This window comes from Sprattus sprattus, assembly GCF_963457725.1.
Source record: "Sprattus sprattus genome assembly, chromosome: 16".
NCBI classification, from domain to species: domain Eukaryota; kingdom Metazoa; phylum Chordata; class Actinopteri; order Clupeiformes; family Clupeidae; genus Sprattus; species Sprattus sprattus.
The window spans coordinates 18,511,248-18,534,184 of NC_137914.1; the positions used below are offsets into that span (position 1 = coordinate 18,511,248).

Sequence of the window (22,937 nt, forward strand, 5' to 3'; positions counted from 1 at the left end):
TACACCACTCGCTCACTGTGACAGATGTAGACACGACATTGACCTAAATCACTGCTTTCCAGCACATTAACCCTGGCCCTCTCTTTCTCTCTCTCCTTAAACACACACACCATGCATATGCACGCACATGCGCGCACGCACACACACACACACACACACACACACACACACACACACACACGCCACCTAAACGTGGAAGGGGGGTGGGCTGCGCCAGAGACAAACAGCTTTCAAAATGGAGATTAATGCCTCATTGCCGAAAAAATAATAACCCAAAGCCTGCCTCAATATCCGCAGAAACCTTAAGAGTGCCGTGAATGGAGCCTTTGCACGTAATCAGTGGGTGTGGCAGACGCTAGCTAGCTAGAGCTAAATGAATTATGGCTTTCAACCAAACCGAATCACAGTTAGAGGAAGGGAAAGCTTAATGCTGATAATGATGAGACCTTCATACTAATGGGCTACTGCTGGTGCCTTTGGTTCAGATGGGGAGGGACTGGAGGGTGGCGAGAAAGAGACAGAATGAGAGACAGAATGCGAGAGAGAGAGAGAGAATGAGAAAAAAAGAATGAGAGAGAGAGAGAGAAGAGAGAGAGAGAGAGAGAGAGAGAGAGATGAGAGAGAGAGAGAGAAGAGAGAGAGAGAGAGAGAGGAGAGGAGGGAGGCAAGTGTGAAGAGGTGGGGGGTGGATGGATCAATATTATTTTAATTTTTGAAAGCTCTGTTTATGAAATGCAATAATCCCTCATTAAAAATGCAAGCTGCCGCGCTGTGCAAGGCAGGCGTTAATGATTCATGGTTTGATATCTCTCCTGTATAATGGGCTCCTCCAGGGAGCCTGCACTGCACCGCACCGTACCATACATACTACCCAGCTCTACCCAAGATGAAAACAGTGAGAGAGGGATTGCAAGTCAGAATTTGAGAGAAGGAGAGAAAAGTGAAAAAAGCGAAAGAGACAGAAAATGAAAGACAGAGCGATAGAGACAGACAAGAGAAGAGAAGAGAAGAGAAGAGAAAGAGAGAGAGAGAGAGAGAGAGAGAGAGAGAGAGAGAGAGAGAGAGAGAGAGAGAAACCTTCCTGGGGATGAAAGCAGAAAGCAGCTCTGTACAAACACGGGGGACACAAAGGAAAACACTCCATTTTAGTCTGGCAGAACAAAACACATCTGAGGGTCTTAAATGAAAAAGAGACAAAGAAAAAACACACACACACACACACACACACACCTTCACCAGTGAGAACTATTATACACAAAAGACTATGCCCATCTAATGCCTGATGATTTACCAGCTCTCTTTTAGACTCCCTTTCTCACTCCCTCCTCTACCTCCAATTTCTCCATCCCACCACACACACACACACACACACACACACACACACACACACACACACACACACACACACACACACACACACACACACACACACAATATGCCCTCCCTTCTCAGAGGAAATGAGGAGATTAAGGTTGACATTGGTGTATTTGTCTGTATGTAATGCGTGCGTGCGTGCGTGCCTGCGTGTGTGCATGCGTGTGTGTGCGTGCGTGCGTGCCTGCATGTGTGTGCGTGCGTGCCTGTGTGTGTGCGTGCCTGTGTGTGTGTGTGTTTGTCTCAGATTCAAGGAAAACTGGCTAATCATAACATGGCCAGTTTAGTGCAATCTTGCATAATTAAGCGCTCTGCAATAAGCACCTAATGCATACTAATTTGAGACAATCCACTCCTGGGGCTGGCAGAGCATGAAGGGAGCAGAGAGGAGAAGAGGAGCCTCTTCACCAGCGTCCACCAGCACAGCAGTGTGACCACCCACACACACACACACACACACACAAATTGATGTAGACAATACACTGGCAACAGATTTTCTATGATAGGGATGGATGCGTGTGTGTGTGTGTGTGCGTGTGTGTGTGTGTGTGTGCGTGTGTGTGTGCGTGTGTGCGTGTGTGTGTGTGTAAGCATGTGTGCATGTTACATGGTGGTGGTGGGGGTTGCACGTTTAAAGGTCGAGGCATGGCTTGAATGAAGAGGTCAAGCATCACTGCCAAAGCACTAAATAAACAGCCATTCACCAATGGCCACTGCAGCTGTTGTATCCAACGCCTCCTCCTCCACTCTCCTCCTCTTGCTGTGGCTGCCATTTTCCTTCATCTCTCCATCTCCTCTCCTCTCCTTCCATATCCCCCCCCCCCCCCCCCCGTCTCCAGCAGCACATCAGGATTTGTCATATCCTGTATTGATCCTTATCCATCCGCCGCTTTATTACTCGCTCTTGCCCAGACAGGGCCATTGCCACGTTTGGGGGCGTGTTGCTTTTAAAGGCCATTCATATTAATTGCCACTGTATCCTCCGCCACGACACAAGACCAGATGCCCTTGCCAAGCGCTTGTGCTTGCTTGTGTGCGCGCGTTCCATCCTTTTTGCAAGTCTACTGTTAAAGCAGGAGGGGAATGCCTTATGAAGTGAAGTGTTGGGAATTGACTGCAGCTAATCTTTAAGTTAATTATCTTGATTCAGGGCCAGTGTCCTCTTGCCCCACTGTCTTTATGAGGGCAATGTAAGAATGTGTGTGTGTATGTGTGTGTGTGTGTGTGTGTGTGTGTGTGTGTGTGTGTGTGTTTGTTTTAGACTTGGTTTAAAAGATGGATGAGGAGGCTACAATGGCAACAATAAAAAAAAAATACTAATACATGAATTCTTGGAAACCCAGAGCAGTAATGAATAGCTCAGGTCCCTTATCTGCACACTGCTCTTAGCTCCTCTTTTATGTCCTCTGCCTACATTCAATAATCTCTCCTCCCAACGCTCCCCACAATGAGACACTTTCTATTATTCAATCTCCCAAACCCCCCCCACCACCACCACCCAGAGAGCAGGCTAATCAAGATGTACTTAATCTGGCTTCTGCAGGAGAAATCTAGGGACTGCCAAAACACGACGCCTCTCCAATCTCTAACATCCTCCCATTCTCCTGGGTCCTTCAGGAGTAAACGGATGAGGAATCTGCAGCCATCATTGCCTGACAGCTATATCCCTTTCTCAACTCTTCTCTCTCTATCCATCCCCCTCTCCTTCAGTTCATGCTGTCTTTCTTCATTGACTGAGCCCCTGGACAGACCTGAGTGTGTGTGTGTGTGTGTGTGTGTTTATGGTGGAAGGCTAGTTTAGCGACGATGTTGGTGGCGGCGGTGGCATCTCTGGGCTGGCGGCTGGTCCAGACGGGACCCTGCAGGCTCATCAGTGCTGGCAGTCACATTACCAAGTCAAATCAGACGGCGCTGCGCAGGGCCGCTAGGGGCTCCACGCATCCAAACACCCGGCGGTCCACAAACGGCACACTGCTCACCACGCCATCACCCTCTCAATTGTACTCAGAGTGGGTCCTATTTAGACACACAGCCAGTCAACACCGGGAATGATGTGTGTGTGTGTGTGTGTGTGTGTTTGTGTGTTGATGGGAGTAGATGAGTGTCTGCGTGTGTGTTTCGAGGAGCATAAACATGTGTACGCCTGTGGCTGGGAGGGTGGGAGAGTGTGTGTGTGTGTGTGTGTGTGTGAGAGAGAGATTCTAGTCTGAGCAGATAGGAGTGAGAGGGGACTGAGTGTAGATGAACGAGCGAGCGTTTGATGAATAGAGCGGCATGCGTTCCAAACGTGGTCTGAGCGGAGGCTTCTGGCTGGCTGGTGGCACATTATTGTTTCTCATCTCCACTGTCCGATGCAATTAAGGCTCGCCTGTCATATCATGCCCTCTCTCTCTCCCCAGTGCTCCCTCACACACACCCACACACTTTTCCTGGTCATATAACGGCTCATCCGCCCTCTCTTTCTCTTTCTCCCTCCCTCCCTCCCTCTCTCTCTCCGTCTCAGCAACTCAGCCCCAGTGAAAGGTCAGCCTTAAGGCATTTTTATACTTCTACGATTCTCTCCGATTTGGTCGTAGAGGGACACTTTGGCACGCCTTGGCACGCCTTGGTAACACCTTCACCCAGGTGTTGCCGCCCATCCGACCCGTCGGAGAGCCGTCGGAGAGCTGGTCGGAGACAAACGCTTTTTTCTAACTTTTCTTAAAGAGACGGAGAGAGTCGGAGACCCCCTTGGCTGTGATTGGCCAGTTTACGACATCATTTCCGGAATCACACATGTCAGGACCTCACATTTCCTGTTTTCTGTCAAAATGTTTTAGTACGACTTTGGTAAACTACAAAGCTGCACAGCATGCAGCATTAGGCTACCGTATTTTATATAAACCCTCGAAAAGTACATTTCTCCCGACCACTGTTGGTCTCTTGGCTGGTGGCTCGGTGTTGAAAGTGCCTTCTCCAACCAGCTTCAACTGACATCTAACGTAATTTGCTACGGAGTAATGCTGGCAGCATAATTACTTTGCATCTATTAAATAGGAAATGTATTTCATGTATGTGTAGAACCTATTTAGAATGACTGACTTTACATAAAACGGCAGTGAAAGACATTTGAGTCAAACATTACTTTTGCCTCAATGAGGGTGGCGTGTGAGAGCATAATCGGCACGACAACGTTGTACTTATTAGCAGCACACTTTTGAGAGTTATTGTGAATACGCTAACGCTTGATTTAGCGGAAAATCTAGTAAACGTACGTACCACCTGTCTCCTGTTCTGTTGTTGTTGTAGTTGTCGCTCAAATCGCTACAAGCACGTCCTCTGCTTATAACTCAAACTAGTCCAGCAGCTCCACCATCAACCATTGTCTGTTAGTTCTCTTGTTGTGTTTCTGATATAACTATAACACTGCATGTGGATTTGTATGAAGACTGCAGTGGGTTTAATTTTCTGCCCCTTACTTCATAGTTCTACGGGTATTTCTGTTCGAAGTGTGCATGCTTTGTTTTATAGTGACGTTTCACGCTAACACTTTTGACAAGGGCAACCGTCTCGTTGCAGATTAAACACATCGGTTTTGTCCTGCCCACAAGCAGCACAAATGCATAGCCTACTTGTCAGTCCACTCTGTCTTAAATTCGAGAGTTTTGGAATTAACTTTTCGTGTGTGAGAGCCTGGCAGATGATCATTAGTAAGTGTGCTAATGTATGTGTTTTTCCAATATATTCATGGTTGAAATCGCAGTCCCACAACTGTATGTTGAGGTATGCATGTTCTTGCTGTGTGTCTGATATAACTATAACACTGCATGATGTATGATGTATGATGAATACCGTGGGTTTATTTTTCTGGCCCTGTCCTCAGAGTTTGGGGGGTAATTTTGTTCGAAGTGTGCATGCTTTGTTTCATAGTGACACATTCACGTTACCACTTTTTGACAAGGGCAACCGTCTCGTGGCCAATGAGTGCATTGTCATAGCGTTGTAGTTATTCAAAGGTTACCCAGCGATCATTGCAGTATGAATGTGACAAAAATACCAAAGAAAATAAGAACGTATTCATTTTATTGGATCGTTTTATAATAGTTTCTGTATTGTATGTAAGATAAGCATATCGTTTTGTTATAAATCGCAATGTTTCTCACAAAAAAATGACCACCACGATGGAGATACATTTGCCTACTCAAGTGAATATATAGCATTAGACATTTAGTATTGACTGTGCTACATGTCTCCAAGGCCCATGTGACTGCACCTGCCCGACAGGTCTTGAAGCAGCATCCGTGTCATGTCAGTGACAGTTAGGAGGAAAAACAATGAATGACTTCCAATAAAGAGGTTATGTGGTAGCTACGGGCTCGACAAACAGTAGTTACCCCACCCAGCGGTCTGGCGTTGAATAGGTTGAATAGGCTTTAGGACGCATAGCCGTCGGAGTAGTATGTAAGCCCGACCAGTACGTTCAATTTTTTCTGAATCAACCGCCTGCCCCCGCCCGCCCATTTTTTTTTCGAGGACGGAGAGGGATGCAGAAGTATAAATTAGGCTTTATTGCTCCCTTTCATCATCCTTATCGCCACCCGTCATTTACATGGCAGACGAGCTTCCCAAGGCATAAAAGGTAAAGTCGGAGGGGAAAAGAGCTTTAGTCCTAAAATTAAAAAAATAAATAAAAAAGAAACATGGAAAGAAATCCCCCCCCCCCCTCCCTCCTTATAGTTTTGTTGTTTCCACAGCTACAGAGGAAAGACAAAGCGGGGAAAATTATGAGTGAGAGGTGTGAAGGGCGAGAGAGAGAGAGAGACTGTTTCCAATGGTCTCTGCGATAACTCATATGTGGTGATGGACTAAGAAATGGATTCCCTCGTCCCTATCCTTCTGTCGTTTGCTCCACATAGAACACTAGTCATATGGTGCCATTCACCTAGATCGAAATCTGAGCCTCATCCACCACGAGCATCCGCTCAGCTCCTCCACAGCTACGGTCGGCTTCCACACACCCCCACTGGAGCTGGTCGATTACATCTCCGAGCTCAGCTGCCGCCAACAACCCGTTTCCTGGCTCATCTCCCCCCCATCACCTCACCCCTGGTATTACATCAACAACAACCTATTCTGAAAGTTCACACATGGGTACATGACAAGATCAGAGGGAAAAAAGGAAAAAGAGAAGAAGAAAAAAAAACATGACTCAAATAAGCCTGATGTATTATCACTAACATCTCTCCATCTGCTGCTAGCCGTCAGCAAGACTGCAAATCAATTTGCCAAGCAGCTTGGCAAAAGCACACAGCAACGTGTGTAATTAAATCATGAGTCTATGAGCAGCCCAAACATCTTCCGATAGAAATTTGCCTTGCCCGACCTTTAACTGAATATTACAAAAACAAAACATTTATGAAAATTGTATTTGCACAATTCAACATGGCAGTCAATGAACAGCAGCAGGAAAGGAGGGGTGGGGGGTTCAAACACCGCGCACAAAGATAGCTCCACGTTAACTTGAAGTCTGCCATAAAAAGGTAGACAGGAAGAGATGGCTTGAGGACTACGAGTGTGTGTGTGACGGCAAAACTGAGTGAGTGTCTGTGAGTGTGAGTGAGTGTGTGTGTGTGCGCCCGCATGTCAGTATGTGCTCCCATGTGTCTTTCAGTGAGTGTGTCTATGCATGAGTGTGTCAGAGGAAGGGGCTACACTCAGGTCAGCTACGAGCGAGTCTGTGGAGATGTCAGCTCCAGGTGTCTGCTAACTTGTCATGGGGAGAGGGGGTAGCCCTGAAGGCAAGGCGGAATCGAGGGACACAGTTTTCACCTCATTCCTGCCTCTTTTTGAGGCTTTTTATACAGCCTGTTCAAGGCGGGAATATTGTGCCTTCATTCCACAAATCCGTTCTGTGTAGAAGGTAGTGGAGGTATGTCACAGCCGGCATGGCGTAACAGGGGGTGTGACGTTTTGATGACGTATTATGTGTGCCACCTGTCAACCATGGGATTTCAAAATCTGTGAAGAAACAGTTTGCAGCTTTTCCGAAGAATCAAGACCGTATTGATGAACATGTTGAATGACAATTGGGGAGACAGCGTGGTTTGGGAGCTCCGTACACAGGCTGAAATCAACCACCATATAAAAGGGACGGTAAAGAATGGACCATTATAAGAAAGGCTGGCAAAATGGCGTCAAGAGCGCGCCAATGCTCGAGGCAAGGCGTAGGTGACGAGCCAACTGAAGAGCTAACACAAGGTCCATCAGGTTGAGGACCATTATGGTATGAATGGCCAATGATATTGGAAAGGCAATATTTTGACCTGTGCCACTGTATTTGGGGACCCAGCCACTCTCCTAACCATGGAGCTCTACTGAACAACATGGAGGAGCCCGCTCCCGCTGAAACGGTTCCCGCGTCTCCCTCGGCTTTTACACATATGGTGGCAATAGAATAGCGAATCTGCACCTCATGGTAAATTACCAGGTGAAAACATATTTTATACGTAATCAACGTGCTATTTCCACAATTTATATATTTTTTTTAATAACGAGTGTTTGCACGTAAAGAGCAGTCACCTGATGTCGCTTGTGTTCTATTGTTCTCTAGAATACCTGCCCCCGCAGTAAAGGTGGAAATTGACTGAAGCCAAGGTGGTGACCAAAGAGATAAAGGACCTGATGCTGGCTATAGACCTCGAAGAAGAGAAGGATCGCCTTTTTTGTGTTCAAAGACAAACAGCTCACAAGGAGCAGCTGAGGAGCGAGGCGCAGACGCGGGTAGAGCAGCATGTTCGAGATATTCAGCACAAGATGTAGAGTCCAGCCTCACCTCTGCAGGACCCTATTTCACGCATACCAGTTCCCACAGGACTGTGCCGCGCTCCTGCACTCCAAACACACCATTATTCACCACCACCGCACAACAATAACAGTCTCCCCACACAGACAGCACATTTGACCCACCTTCCCCCTCCTTCCTCCAGCAGCCTGACTGATTGTTATCCACACCTTGTTTTGCCTTACACGGCTGCACATGCTCATTGGCACTGCTCTTTTGTTATCTGCACTGGTAAATAATGTTTGTTGCAAATAGTTATTGATGGTTTTAATTTGTCCTCCCTAATTATTTCAAGTTTTCCTAAGCACAATATGAAAATTGATTTAGAATGTATTTACATGTCTTTGCACGTCACTTTGTAAGACAATAAAAACACCTTTAATTGATCCCTTAAGTGTCTTTTTATTCATTCACAATCATGCTTGAATCTGTCATTACCAACTTTACAAATAATACAGGGCAGCAAAACGTACAGAATGGACATAATTGCTCAGACGGATAGCTTGGTGACTGTGTGGTGGTGCATCCCGATAAGTCACTGAGTCAGGCTCCGGGAGATTGGGTCGTTCTGCTCTGGAGTGTTCTTTTCTTCATCTCGCATGTATTGTGTAGTTGAACACAACAGACAGCAACACCGTCTGATAAAAAGCGGTAGAAATATCATGTTGCTTGGCCAGGCACCTCCTGCGACCTTCGAGACGCCCAAAAGCATCTTCTACCACCATTCTTGCCAAGCTCAAGCGGTAGTTAAAGCTTTGCTGCCGTTGACCGAGTGTATGGTGGTTGGTGAAACCCTTCATCAGCCAGTTCCTGAGGGTATAAGCATGGGTCTCTGATTATATGCACTGGGATTTCTGTCCATGGTGTCCTGAAGACGTGCACCCTACGGCAGGCCAGCGAATTGCCAGTTTAAATGTCTTGAATGCCGCAGTACCAACACACATAGAGTGGCGACACCGACACCAAAAATACAACTAATGGATCTATATTTCACATGGGGTAGCATAGCACCACAAAGCAACGGCAAAGGTTCCAGCGTCTGTCGTCAGTTTGTTGTCTTGCGCTTAGGTGTGACTACAAGTTCCAAAACGAAGTTGTGTTTCATGACGAATGAAAATGACTCCTCTTCAGCATCTGAGGTCCACGGGCATCTTCAATTTCTACTCCAACATATTTCTGACCGCACAGAAACAAGTCTGCCCTTGTATGCATCAACATGTTGCACAGGATGCACAGAAACTTTTAAAGAGTGGTAGAAATGTGCACAGCTAGCAAAAGCATCGCAACGCTCAGTTCACCCGCCACTTTTGTTTCGAAAGCAACACCGGAATGCTTAGAGTATTTGTACACATTTCGGCATTTCGACACACTTGTTATACACCACATTAGACTCAGTTCCCTCTGCTTCCAGAAAGCCTGCATTCTGTCTAAAAGTACCTTTAGGCAGCATTATGCCACCTCTGTTTGGCACAGTCTGAACAAGCAAAGGAGGCATAATGAGGGGTCTTCTTAGCAGCATTATAGTGGGATCTCTGTATAAAAAAAAGACTTCGGTCTCTGTCTCTCTCTCTGACCCCCTTCTCTCTCCGACTGTCTGTCTGTCAATCCCCAGATGTACTTCACTCTCTTCCATTAAGTAGAACTGAGCTGTAGGATAGTCACAGGAGCTCACAGCCTCAGAAGACAGATAAAACAATATTACAGATGGACAGAAAGAAAGAGAGGAGAAGGAGAAATAAAGACCGTCAAAGAGAAATTGTAACAAGTGCAAAAGAGAGAGAGGTGAAGAGAGACAAGAAAAGCCAGGGAGATAAAAAAAAAAAAAAGTCAGACATAAAGACAAAGACAAATAAAGAGAGAGCACAAGAAAGAGAAAAGTGTATCTGGTTTCAAAGAAGAAAAACGACAAAACAAAAGCGTGCAGCAATGAAACGTGACGGCATCGCCCAAGCCCCCAATCCCACACGCAAGCCTCTCTACCCGCTAATGACTTTAAACGAGGGAAAAGACGGCGCGTTAACGAGAACATAATTAACCTTTGCTTTTGAAAAACAGAGAGCCTTCAAAACAATCGCGAGATGGCAACGCTGTGATTGGAGGAGGGGGGGGGAGGGGAGGGGGCTGCAAATCACACTTCAGATAACAAAAGAGGGAAGCGACAGCTTCAAAAACAGTGATGTTACAAATCAATGGAGAGATCAATGCCGAGCCTCCCCCACTCTGCTTTGCTCTCCTCCTCCCTTCCTCCTTCCGACAGCAGAAGGGGGGTGAACACACAGCACTCTACATAAGCACTGATAGCCATCATAAAGGCCGTTTCCCCAGCTCACCGATTCGCCGCTTCTCACCGCCAGTCACCTCCCGTCGAAAAAGCGTCTCGTGGAGCCACCGGCAGGTCTCGCTCCATGCCAACCCCTCACTCGAGGGAAAACGCGCGTTTGTTTTGGAAGAGATGGACAGAAAGAAGACGGGAGGGATGGAGGGGGGAAAAAAGGAGGGAAGGTAGGAAGGAAGAAGCGACTACTGGGAAAGAGTGAGGACAGGGAAGAAAGATGAGGAAGCAGAGGGGAGACAGTGCAGAGTCTTCATCAGAGCAACGTGCAGAGAGAGGGGGGGGGGAGATAGAGAGAGAAAAGGAAGGAAAGAGAGAGAAAACACCGTAGTCAGGCTCCTCGCCGTGGTACTTAATTAGTATTTCAGCTGCTTCGTTGCTTTTTTTTCTCCTGTGAGGGAGACAGGAAATGGGGGAGCTTGATTGCCTTTTCTTTCGCAGTCTATCAGCTCTGCTTACACCCCTCCACACACACACACACCCCATACCACCAGCAAAGACTACCCTCATCCACCACCCACCCACCTCCCCTCCCCTCCGTCCATCCATCTTCACCACCATCACCACACATCATGCAGATTTAGTGCTGCAAAAAAAAAAGCATCAATTCCTGTAATCACAAGAGACCATCAGACAGAGCACGCGTGATCACTCATCATCTCGAGCCTCCACTTCACCATGCCTCTTTTGAGGAAATCTTCACAAAATAAGAAGAACCATTTCTCAAATGGAGGCACTGCACTGCGCGTCTGTAGCTGGGCAAACAACTGATTCATGTTGTCAACAAACAACATAAGGGGAAACAATCTGATTGTTCATATCATTCTGCAGGCAATCTGACTGTGTTCACATCATTCTGCAGGGGGATTTCTTTCCTTTCATAGCTACGAAGCAGATTCACTCTGGTCTTTAAATAATGGCCATTTCACAGGGTGAGTGCATCGATGTGCCGGGACGTCTGACAGACTAAAGGATCGCTCGCCAGAGGAGGCAGGAAATGAGAGCAGCTTCACAGAGGCATCGCCAGGGAGAGGATAACCGTGGCTCTAATGTGATGCGGCGCAATACAATGACCAAGCTGTCAACATCCTTGAGGGTAACAACCAAAAACCCTGCCAAGACATAATAACAGAATTAAGTTGTCTCAGTTCAAGACTGGAATAAAGTGCTGTTGTAAATGCTCCTTTGCTAAAACAGCTATGAGGATGCAGTCAAGACTCCTACTGTATCCTAGCAAGGGACATGACCAATGGCATAACTCACCTAAAGTCGATTCCAAGAAATCTCAAACACTGTAAAGAGGGCCCCTTGTGTGTCTAGAATCTAACATATTATTATATTATATTATATAATCTAGAACATATTCTCCAATAATCGCTGCACAAATCTGTGGTGGCCTGAAAAACATATCCACACTTGTACTTACTCTCAGGGTGCGATTTGCCGGGGGGGATGGGGGGGATTTACCCCCCCTCTGGTTTTTACATCCCCACCTCAGCTGGATGAATTTCATACATTGGGGGGATAACCCTCAATTATTAAAAAAACAAAGAAAAACAGACAGGTTGTGACAGCGTTTTCTTACACTTGCTTACATTGCTGACACTAACGTTCACCTTACCCGAACTGTCGGCATTCTCAGAACTCGCTGGCTTTCCTTACTGTACAATGAATATGAAAATAGCCTATTTGTTCACTGAATTAGCGAGTTCTGTCCAAAACAGTTGCGTTTCAGTTTCAATTTCGGTTTCAGTATTTCAACGTGAATGAGAGGGAGCACAAGAATTGAGCGTCTAGCAGCGATTATCATATCATAGACATATATGATGCATAAAGAGAATTAGGCCTATGTATTGCTTGTTTTTTTTTTTCATGATAAAAAAAAAAAAAAAAACATCCCCCCCTCTGGTTTTTGGACAAATCGCACCCTGCTTACTCTCATCACACCGCTTTACGCTTTACTGTCCAGATATGCTTCCATTCCTCAGAGGGGTCAGGGGGGGGAAGCATGTTCAACCTCACAGCCTTTCCAGATGGACTGGTTATTATCTGGTTGTCATAGCAGGAGAATGGCTTAATACAAAGGCAGGCTTCAGGAGAAGCTTTGGTTGGAGAAGAAAAAGGCGAGAGGGGAAACTGTGGCAGAGGCCGTCTCGCACCCAGCAGTTCAATTGTGCTTATTACCGAAGGCCAATGCCTTTGCCATTTGAATAAAATCAATAGTGGCGTTGACTTAGACTTTATTGCATTTCTGTCGTCTCAGCTGGCCAGTTAATGTTTCTTTCATCAGGCAACTCTCACAACATATTCAGCACCTGGTACGGTAAGTGTATCCTTTATAAAAGGAAAGGAGAGAAGGAGAGAGGGAGAAGAAAAAAGAAAATGTATGCCATTTGCGCATGAGAGAAAAGACAGTGACGGGCTCCATCTTCAATTACCCCGGTGGGTGGCGGCTACGTATAAGCGAGGGCAAACATTTCAGCGGGTTGAAATTGAAGTGCAGCTCTTTGCCTGTTTGGTCCATACTTTCCCCTTTTATGCGGCAGTGGACCCCGAAAATGGCTTGGTATCAGGCCATTTTTGGGCAAGAGAATAACATCATCTCCACCGCCGGCAGCAGAGAGGGCTGTGAATTAGCTTTTCAGCGACAGCCTTCACCTCTGGCAGCCAAAGGACGAGGAGAATAAGTGCCTCCAAGCCTTCATCTCCTTTTTATGGTGCGTTTGCTCCTCCGTGTGACAGCACACAGGAGAGAGCCTGGGCCAGTGATGCCAGCTGATGATGACTCGTGAAATGACAAAGCTCTTCATAAATAACAGGCACACAGGAGAGGAGGAGAGGGAATACAGACATGGCCAGTTCAGAACCAGCGGGCGGACATAAAGGAATCCAAGTCAGAAGGAAGGTACTATTTGCCGTGGTGAATGACCACAGATATCTTGTTATGTTGCAGTGTGTTCGTTAAATGCACCAACAAGAACGTCTGTAGAGAGTCTTTTCAAAAAAAAGGAGGGAAAAAGAAAGGGAAAAAAAAACATGGAAGCACCTTTGCTGTGCAGAAACGCTCAACAGCTTGAGGCAACAGATTTAATTATTACAAATTGATCCATTAGATGGCACTGCTGCGGTGTATTGTTTACTCCACTCTCTCACAAGCTCTTTTTCTTTTATCCTTCCTTTCCCTCCTTTTCTTTCTTTCTTTCTCTCTCTCTCTCTCTCTCTCTCTCTCTCTCCCCATCTCCCTTTTTTTCTCTCTCGCTCTCTCTCTCCATCTCCCTTTTTTTCTCTCTCTCTCCATCTCCCTTTTTTTCTCTCTCTCTTTCTGACAGCTCTCTTCCCCAGGAGGAGCAGCATTAAAAGAGAAGTGCAAGCGACTGCAACAGAAAATCAAACCAATCAGGCACCCCCGCCATCAGCCTCATATCATCATATCACAGTGGAGGAGGCGGATGAGAGGAAACAGCGGGAGAGGCGAGCTGCCTCCTTGGTCACGCTCTCCAAAAGGGCTGGAGGCCTATCCACAAGGGCAAGCAAGGGCAAAATGGAGGAAGGGAGAGAGGGAGAGGGTGTAGAGAGAGAGAGGGAGAAAGAGAGAAGAGAGGGAAAGGGTAATAAAGGAAAAAAAGAGAGGGGCGAGATGGAGATACAGCTTAACAGACAGTGGATAAGGGAAGGAGAAGAAGGGAGAGAGTGAGAGAAAAAAAAAAGAGAGCACGTCCCAGTGCTGGGCTCCCGTGACGAGTCAGCACTGATTAGAGAACACAGGGTGTCAGGAAGGTCATCTGCCTTCACCCGCGCACTCACACACACACACACACACACACACACCTCACCACTCAGATTCGCGCACGTTTCCTCATTAAAACATCAGTCAGGAGGCACCCTCACTGGCCCTCCTCACTCACAACACATGGAGAAGGGGTTTAAAAAAAAAAAAAAAAAAAAAAAACGCCCCTGTTTCCTCCTTCCCTTCTCCTCCCTCCCCATGACTGCAGTCCTAACACACAGTCATCTGGGAGGACTGTCCAGCCCGTTTTATAGCCCGTGCCTGTACAAAGCTTGGCTTTATGTGCACACTGGACCCGAGCCTGTACCCTTCAGCAGTCATCACACGCAGCCAACCCCCACAGGTTCTCCTAGAGCTACACACTTACAATGCTACACCCCCACTGGCAATGAAAATTCTCACACACAGACACACACACACACACACACACACACACACACACACAAAAAGATTACACAGTGTAATAATGTTAATGCCGATGTGCTTCATTAAAACATCATTCGCCAGTGATGACTAGGATTACCGTTGTGATCATTTCAAGGGTAGTAAACGTTAGCGTGACCTTTTGCTTGACTTAATTGAGCGGACGTCTTTTTTTTATTATCATTATTGATCCGGGCCCCTGCGTGGCGGATCGATTGTGTACACCTCCCGATATGGCGGCTTACCACGGAAGTGGAGCTGGACCTGATCACTGATTGGGTATTGATTGTCACTTCACCGTCAGTCCTGGCGGCTTGAAAGGAAAATCAAAACCGTAGCATTCGGTCCTTTATGGGGTACAGCTAGTTCCAAAACAAAATGGCAGATCTCAAGGTTGTGTCTTCTAGCAATCTATCTTTGAAGAAGGAATTCTGAAGGCTGGTTCCAAAAAACACAATATCTGCTCTAAGGGGCTTTTTTGTTCCAGCTACATTATCATAAATTTAAACATCAGCAAGCCGTTGAAGCCCCTCATCATGCTTGAGAAAAACATAGAAACAAAGGCAACGACCAGCAGCTGCTGACAAACCTCCATTTGACTCGTAAACGTATCTGATGTAAGAGAAACACTCCCGAGTGCCTCCTGCTTAGCTTAATGCATCATCCCAGCTCCACCTCTCCGCTCCCTGTCAAGCTCTCGCTTGCCCCCCATCTCCCCATCTCTCCCTCCCTCCCTCCATCCCTCCCTCTCCCTCCCTCCTTAGACTAATGCACTTACAAATGACCCACGCAGGGCTGCGACTCCAGCATGCTCCCTCCCCTCGCTGTGTGCCTAGCCCTGGGAAAACGAGAGGCATTATCTAAGGATGGTGCAATATTACAGGAGTCACTACATAAGCAGCTCCAGGCAGCCGCGGGAGGCAAGCAATAAAACATTGGCATGTGTGTGTTTGTTTGAGTTGTGTGTGTTTGCTTATGTGGTGTGTGAATGTGTGTACGAGTGTGCACATTTCTGTGCCATGATCACCATCATGCCGTGTCACTACATGAGGCAATGTCTTACCTAATAGGTTGACTATGTCTCTTTTTCTGCCGGCGCACACTCATACACTCCTACGCGTACACAAATGTCACACACAAACGTGTGTCTCTGTCACTCTCACACACACACACAGTTTGGTTTTATACCCGCTCATAACTATCCATTTCATTTTCCACTCACTCCAACGACAGACCCACAAGTCTCTCCCACATACACAGCCACTTTAAGTGCAGTCCCACATGCTAGCCCTTCTCACAACAACAACAAATTAAAAAACACCCGTTTTGTTAATAGTTTTTTCCCCCACTCGTTTCCACCCCTTCTCTGCGTCCTCTCGGAGCTACACCCCAGTTATCCTGTGGTACTTTCATTTCCCCACATCTGCTTTGGTTTTGCTTTAAAATTACCAATCCCCCCCTCCCCCTGCAGGATGACTCCCAAAGTAAACCTCTGTCTGATCTGGGACAAACATCTTGGAGCAATCTAGGAAGAGGGTTCTCATAAGTCTCTCATAAGGCTCTTATGCGCTAGGAGGCCACGGCTGGCAAGAGGGATACACAGCGGCTTTTTCACAATGCCTGGCCTCGTACACTCACTCACTCACTCACTCACGTGCACCAAGTGGTTACCAGTGCGGCTCCACACTAGACCCTGCCTGGGTTTTGGTCATTTATTTTACAAACAAATGAATTATGTAAAAGATATACATTCCGTTAGTGACTTGTCAGACTAAGAGAACGGAGAGAAACTGCTGTGAGCTCGGTCACCTTGGTTTCAGACGAGACTTCAACAAGGCACAGATGGAAAACACACTCCGAGACAAAGAGCTTTCAGTCAACAAAACACCACATTCGGCTGCTAGCCGACTACATATCGCTTCACTCCTCAAACACCAGAAATGCAATGATGGGTGATAATGAGGTCTAAATGAATGTGTACAAAGCAACTAAAATATCCAAAACAGTCACAGATAACTACTTCTGCCGATAGCTGCACAGTATGCATTAAGCAGACAGTCACTTAACATACACACAACACTAGCCAAAAAAAAAAAAATACAGCACTAGCCAAAAAAAAATTCACCACAGCTCTCACTGCAGAGACTGAGCACTCAGCTGCCTATCCATCTCTCGATGAAGCTAGCAGATGCAACATGACGTTAGCGCGCCTTAGCGGGAACCTTCTGTTCAGGAGGTGGGTACGTGCAACTCAAGAGACAAACTGTCAGGAAACACAAAGCCATCACCACAATCTCTGCTCAGTCAAGATATGATAAGCCTGTCTTTGGGGATGGGGGGGGGGGGGGGGGGGTTAAGATTGGGGTGGGGGCCCTGTCTCATTCCTGCCAGCGTGGCCTACGTGTCAGCCTAATACCTTAAAACAACACACCAACCAGGCACGGCTACAGCCAATTACCCTTGTTTCTGGCACTTGTAAAGAGAGAAAAAAATTGCATGTGAGGGGGGTGGGGGAGAAGAGAAGACGAGGGGGAAAAACATCTTCTGAAAAGAATGAAAGTGCTGCTGGCTTGTTGTTGCTCGCTGTCAGCGCGTGTTGACAGATTGTTAAATTTAATGAGTACATGGCACTTGAATGGCCCATCAAGACTTCTTTAAGGAAACACGCTTACTCTGTCCTGGCCATTCCATCTCTGCACCAGCGGATGAAATGGAAATGAAAATGGCTCTCTGAGCGAATTCATGACAGAGAAAAATTGAGAGACTGAGAGAGAGAGAGAGAGAGAGAGAGAGAGAGAGAGAGAGAGAGAGACAGAGAGAGAGAGAGAGAGAGGAAGAGAAGGGGGGAATGAACGACCAACCCGTGTGCATGGAAAGAATCACTGGAGACGATAAGCCAGACAGTTGTGATCTAATTTGACAGGTAATCACCAAAGGCTTTCCGGCTGCTGCGTGTGAAGAGGTTCACAAGGAACGCACATCCATATGATTCACTAGGTCACCTCTCAATCTTCAGTCTATAAGCCATTTCATTCTTCCACCAACTACAGCAAAGCTTACTGGATGACCAGTGAAAAACAGCAGCAGCAGTAGTATTTGAATGTTCACTAGGCCAAAGAACTTAGCTGAGGAACAAACTGAGAAAATCGGCTTCTCTTTCGCTGATTAAATACTTATAATATAATATAGCTCATTTCTCACAGGGACAGGGCCGTGATGCAAGAGATATGCTGGAAGGAAAGGTCTTTGTCTCAATGCTTCACAGTGCTCATGTGACGAGAACAGTTTTGAGGGAAAACCACAACTGACTGTCCCTTCTCAGGAGGATAACTTCTGACAAATCAGCTCTCGAGCCAAGGCAAAGAGAGCTTTGCCAGCCTCCACATGGGACACCCTTCCTCAAAAAAAAAACACACACACACACACCCTCAGGTGGTGCCAACACAGCCTAGCCCTTGTCCTCCATTTGCTGCACATTATTTACAGCTCTGGCACTCGCCTCTTCACCCCCCTTCCCAGCGGCTGCTGCTCCAAATTGCCCTCTTGGGTCGCTTCAATAACACACATATAGAAGAACACACACAATCTCCTTCCTTCGACAGATTCACTTGATGCTAACTACACTAACCAGAATACCCCTGTTGTCCCACTGTAAGGGCTGCACCCGTCCACTCCAACTCAGCATCTTCCGTCCTGAGGGGGGGGGGGGGCTTCAGAGCACAAAGCCCAGGCAGTGAAAGCCAAAATTTCAATTTAGAAATGCAAACAAGACTTTGTCCGCTCGCCCATCTGAGAAAACAGCTGTTTATGTACACAAAGGACAGACAGGGGCAGCACTGTGCAAGGGGAGAGTTGCAGACCACTTAGTGAAACAACAATCAGTCCTGAACTTCAAGATATCTGCCTGGTTAGATAAAGCGCCGCTTCATAGGGCTATCTGTGAGTATTCGAGTCTGTGACCAACGGGAAAACTAGATGATTGAAGAATAGCCAAACACACACAGTTGACAGTGTGTTCTAGTGTAAAAGTCATTTGTTGCTGTCAAATGTGATGCCACTGAAAGAGGCATGCTGCCAAGCAGGGATCAGGTGGGGGCAGAAGCAAGAGACGGCACAGAAGGCAACAAGCAAAGCAAAAGGTTTATGATGTACGCTTCAAGGCTGCTTACAAGATACTGTAAGTAATATCTCCGTTTTGAAAGGGTTAAGTGCTGCTAGTGACATGGATTGCACTCCACAGTAAGCAGACACACACAAACACGCAGACACAGACACACACACACTTCCCTCAGCAATACCCTTGAGAGTGTTTTCATGCCCTCTGGCTAGGGAAGAATGATTACTAATAGATGGTGGCTACCGTGTTTGACTCCCGCTCCCTGTCTCTATCTGTCTCACTCAACAGAGCGGAAGATTAGACGCCTGACTATGTTTCTATAGCATCGGCAAAGAGCCTGCTGCTTTTTCATACAGAGTTGGTTCACCCAGGGCAGAAAAAAAAGGTGGCTAGAAAGTGCTTCAGGAAACAGGCAGAGAGATTTATGCACAGTCCCTAAACAAATGATTCATCATAATGGTCCCAAAGAGGACGACAGGGAAACACACCATAAAACTGTTTTTCTTTGCCTTCCCTAATCTCCTGTGCTAGTGCTCATTTTGCTTTCTGCTGACTAGCTCAATGTCTATATGCTACTATGTTTATAGTTACACAAAGGCTAATGCCTGACGTAAAATGTGGCATATGCTCAAACATTTGAGAAATACATTTGAGGCTAAACTCTGAATATTTGAGTGTCAAATATTGTTTTGAGGTTCCAGCAGTGGTACACGTTATCTGTAGTCACTGTTTATCACAGTGACTCTGAATTTCAGTTGTTAAACCAAATCTGCAGAGCCAGATAGCAGGTCCCTCAATGGTGCCTGTCAAAGTTTAGCTTCTCCTTGTCTGATTTCATTGCAGCTCAGTGAAGTAGCAAACAGGATGCATGAGGCGTAACCATGGGCGTAACTGATGAAACCGCTAACTTGTGGCTTTGACCAGACGTGTGATGAGCAACTAATGCAGACACCGCAGAACAATGACTGACTAGTTCAAGACTGAGGTCACTAAGCAACTGAATATAGACACTGGCCACCACACACACATGCACAGTCTTAGGGAATGCTACCATCACAAGCTGCTGAAAGGTCCATTTGGTCAAAGTTCAAGCCTGCAGCAGGTGGCTTCACCAATGTGTTTATACAACACTGGCAGAGAGTGCCAGGACACAATGAAACAATTAGAATGACTTCATGGACAACCTTCAACCTTTTTCTATCTTAAGAAAAAAAAGACATTGTGAACTGAGCTGTAAACCAGGGTCCCCCTCTAATTAACAGAGAATGTAACTTCACATAACACTGTGTGGGCATAACTAATACTGAGAATGGAGAGGCGCATAAGGCTCTGTTCTAAAATGTCCTATCAACAACAGTTTTATGGAATTGGGATGTAAGAAATCTCAAAAGTTTTTTATGTTTAAATTGCATGTACATTTGTAACTTTTATTTCAAAAATTCGATATGTAGATGTAACTCCAATATATTACATTTCACTTGATCTGTTTCTTGAACGTGGTCAGCAAAGTTTTTTCAGGAAGACATCTACCAACTTGTGTAACTATGCTATCCAACTTAAATGTTATGCTCGTTTGTTTGTCAATTAAGGGTTGTGTTAAAAATGTCTCCTGGTTGGAAAAAATGGCTTCAATACATGTGAATGGTATCAAGTTCATTCGAGCAAATGAGGTGAAATCATCCTGAGCACATCAAGCCCAGATGACGTTAGTTTACAACTCTTGACTAGCTAACGTTAGCTACCTAGCTGCAGACACGAGGACAATGTATCATGTGTCAATGTTTCTAACAAGTAATCTCCTTTTTGGCTTAGCTGTTGTCTGTTCAGTTTAAAGACATAGCAAGACATAGCATACACAAGCTGATCAGAAACAGAGAAAACTCAATCAGTTCCTCATTACGAGCTTACTACCTGGCAGATGTCTTGACAACAAACCTCTAGCATTGGCTAGCTTTGGGCTACTTGGCTAGCAAAGTTAGCATAGCTTAAGAGGGTTGACACAATAACTGGCAACTCACTTAGCCAAGAGACTCGTGTATTATAGCCTACTCACCACAATGAATGACAGGTTCATGCATACAGAACAACCCAATGCTACTTTCCCTGGAGCAACCAGTCACATATGGTCAAACAAAGACAGGTTAATTAATCCAGCTGCTAATGTGCTTAGCTTGCTAACAAGAAATTAAAGACCTATATTAAGGGGTAATGGGGTTTTCCTGAATACCGGGTGTCTGCTGGCTAGGATATCAGTGTAGCTAACTTATCAGCAATGGCATTGGTGGACACTAACTAATCCTGTGTTAAGATCACCATGTGATTGGCAAGGTTAACCTGTGGCATGGCCACTGTGATTTCAAACCAGGGTGACTTTCCAGCAAAGTAGCCAATTGATTGAGTCAGCGTGCGCACTCGTTGAAGACACACAACAATACAATGAGGCGTCGCTGGCTAATGTTAGCAATCAAGTTGATTAGCTAGCCATCAAAGTCACGCAATCAACTAGCTTACCGATGTTATATGTTACTGTTAGTAGAACCACTGGTGATATCTACACCTTCATTTCAACATGGAAACCGAGTAACCAAAATGAGCATTAACTTGTCCCCAAATCCGAAAGGAAAGCATTGCCTTCTAACAATAGTACTCTTGATTTGTCCACATAATCACGGTATGTAGCTAATTGCTATTCAAGGCCGTTTCTCTTCCATTAGCGACTGATTGATATACTGAGGTAATTGAAACAAGACAGCGTTTTTTTATTTTAGAGCTCCTGGACATATATCAACGCCAGCCATCCAGCCAAACATCAAATTTGGTAACCTTAAATCTCGCAACTTACCTTCAATCTTGTTCTACAACATCAGTGATTTGTTTGAGGTCTGACTGCAACAACAAACAAAAAACAGAGGCAGGTAGCGAATAATGAAGTGCCGCTAACGGGGAGGTCTGTGCCACTTATGTGTTTTATAAACGTAGCTAACAGACCGCGCTCCTTAATTCGTGAAACATTCATAAATATTTATGGTGAGCATAGTGTGAATAAGGATCAGTGTAGGGATAGTGTTCTCTCCTTCCTCTGTCAGAAAGAAACCCCCTGTGTGAAGCCTCTTTCCTGCAGGGGGAATAGTGTAAAAGAAGAGAGATCAGCCCACTTTCCAGTGTAGAGCGCTAGGATAGGCTGGTGAATACGAAACGATACCAGCCAATGAGGTTGATCATTTTGTGATTTAAAAGAGATAGTGCTTAGATGGAGAGCCCATCGTTTGTTTCGGCAAATAGTCTTTAGAGCAACATGATTTTATTCAAGAGGTATTTTAGGTTCAGCTTGTTTTAGAGGAACGAAGCAATATTATGCATTTGTCACACGAAGGACAATCTCATCCTTGCTATTTGTATAGATCAAATATGTGAACCTGTTGTGAATGGTAATGAAAGCAATAAGCTCTCTTTGAAAATACTCCTGAGGCACATCCCACTGTCTAACACAGTTCATTACTGTTTCCTTTACCAATGCAACACAGTGCAATTATCTCATTCTGGAGAATTGGACTGATAAGTGGGGGTTTCTTTTTATTCAGTAGACAGAGATTGTGAGAATTTGTAATTTTGTTGCTATTATTTTCTACATTATATTTATGTTATTTCCACATGCACTGTTTATTTGCAAATATGTCTATATAGTGCCTAATTCTATCCAGTGCCTCTTCAAGATCACTAGCGATAGCACTTCTTCTGCCAATCTGAACAATAGGCTATCTATGTGTTCCAACTCTCAAAACCTTATGTAATTTTCTTGAGAAAATTCTTGTTACAAAACTCAATGCTAGTTATTCTGTCCTCTCAGCGTAATGAAAAACATTATCTTTCCATGAAAACAATTCATTGGAAATTTCCCATCTTTCAGTTCAGTTTCAATGTTTATACAGCCCTGTAGCACAGTCGGTGCATCAGGAAATACTGAGGTTACCTCCTGGAGCTTTGAACAGTCAGGATCATAATGCAACTCTTTGCTAAGAATGAAATTGAACTGAACGTGTACAAAGACAAAATCACTCATGGAGGAAGACAGAGTGTTTGTTGT

At 45.6% G+C, this 22,937-nt stretch overlaps 1 protein-coding gene across 2 annotated transcripts in view; it reads right to left on the reverse strand.

Moving 5' to 3' along the window:
• rerea (arginine-glutamic acid dipeptide (RE) repeats a) overlaps positions 1-21,760 on the reverse strand; it is a 162,359-nt gene extending 140,599 nt beyond the window's left edge. For both annotated transcript variants that reach the window (XM_080854244.1, XM_080854243.1), the window contains exon 1: positions 21,696-21,760. The gene's annotated coding sequence lies outside the window, so the exon portion shown is untranslated. The remainder of the gene's footprint in view (positions 1-21,695) is intronic.
• Between the last annotated feature and the right edge of the window lie 1,177 nt (positions 21,761-22,937).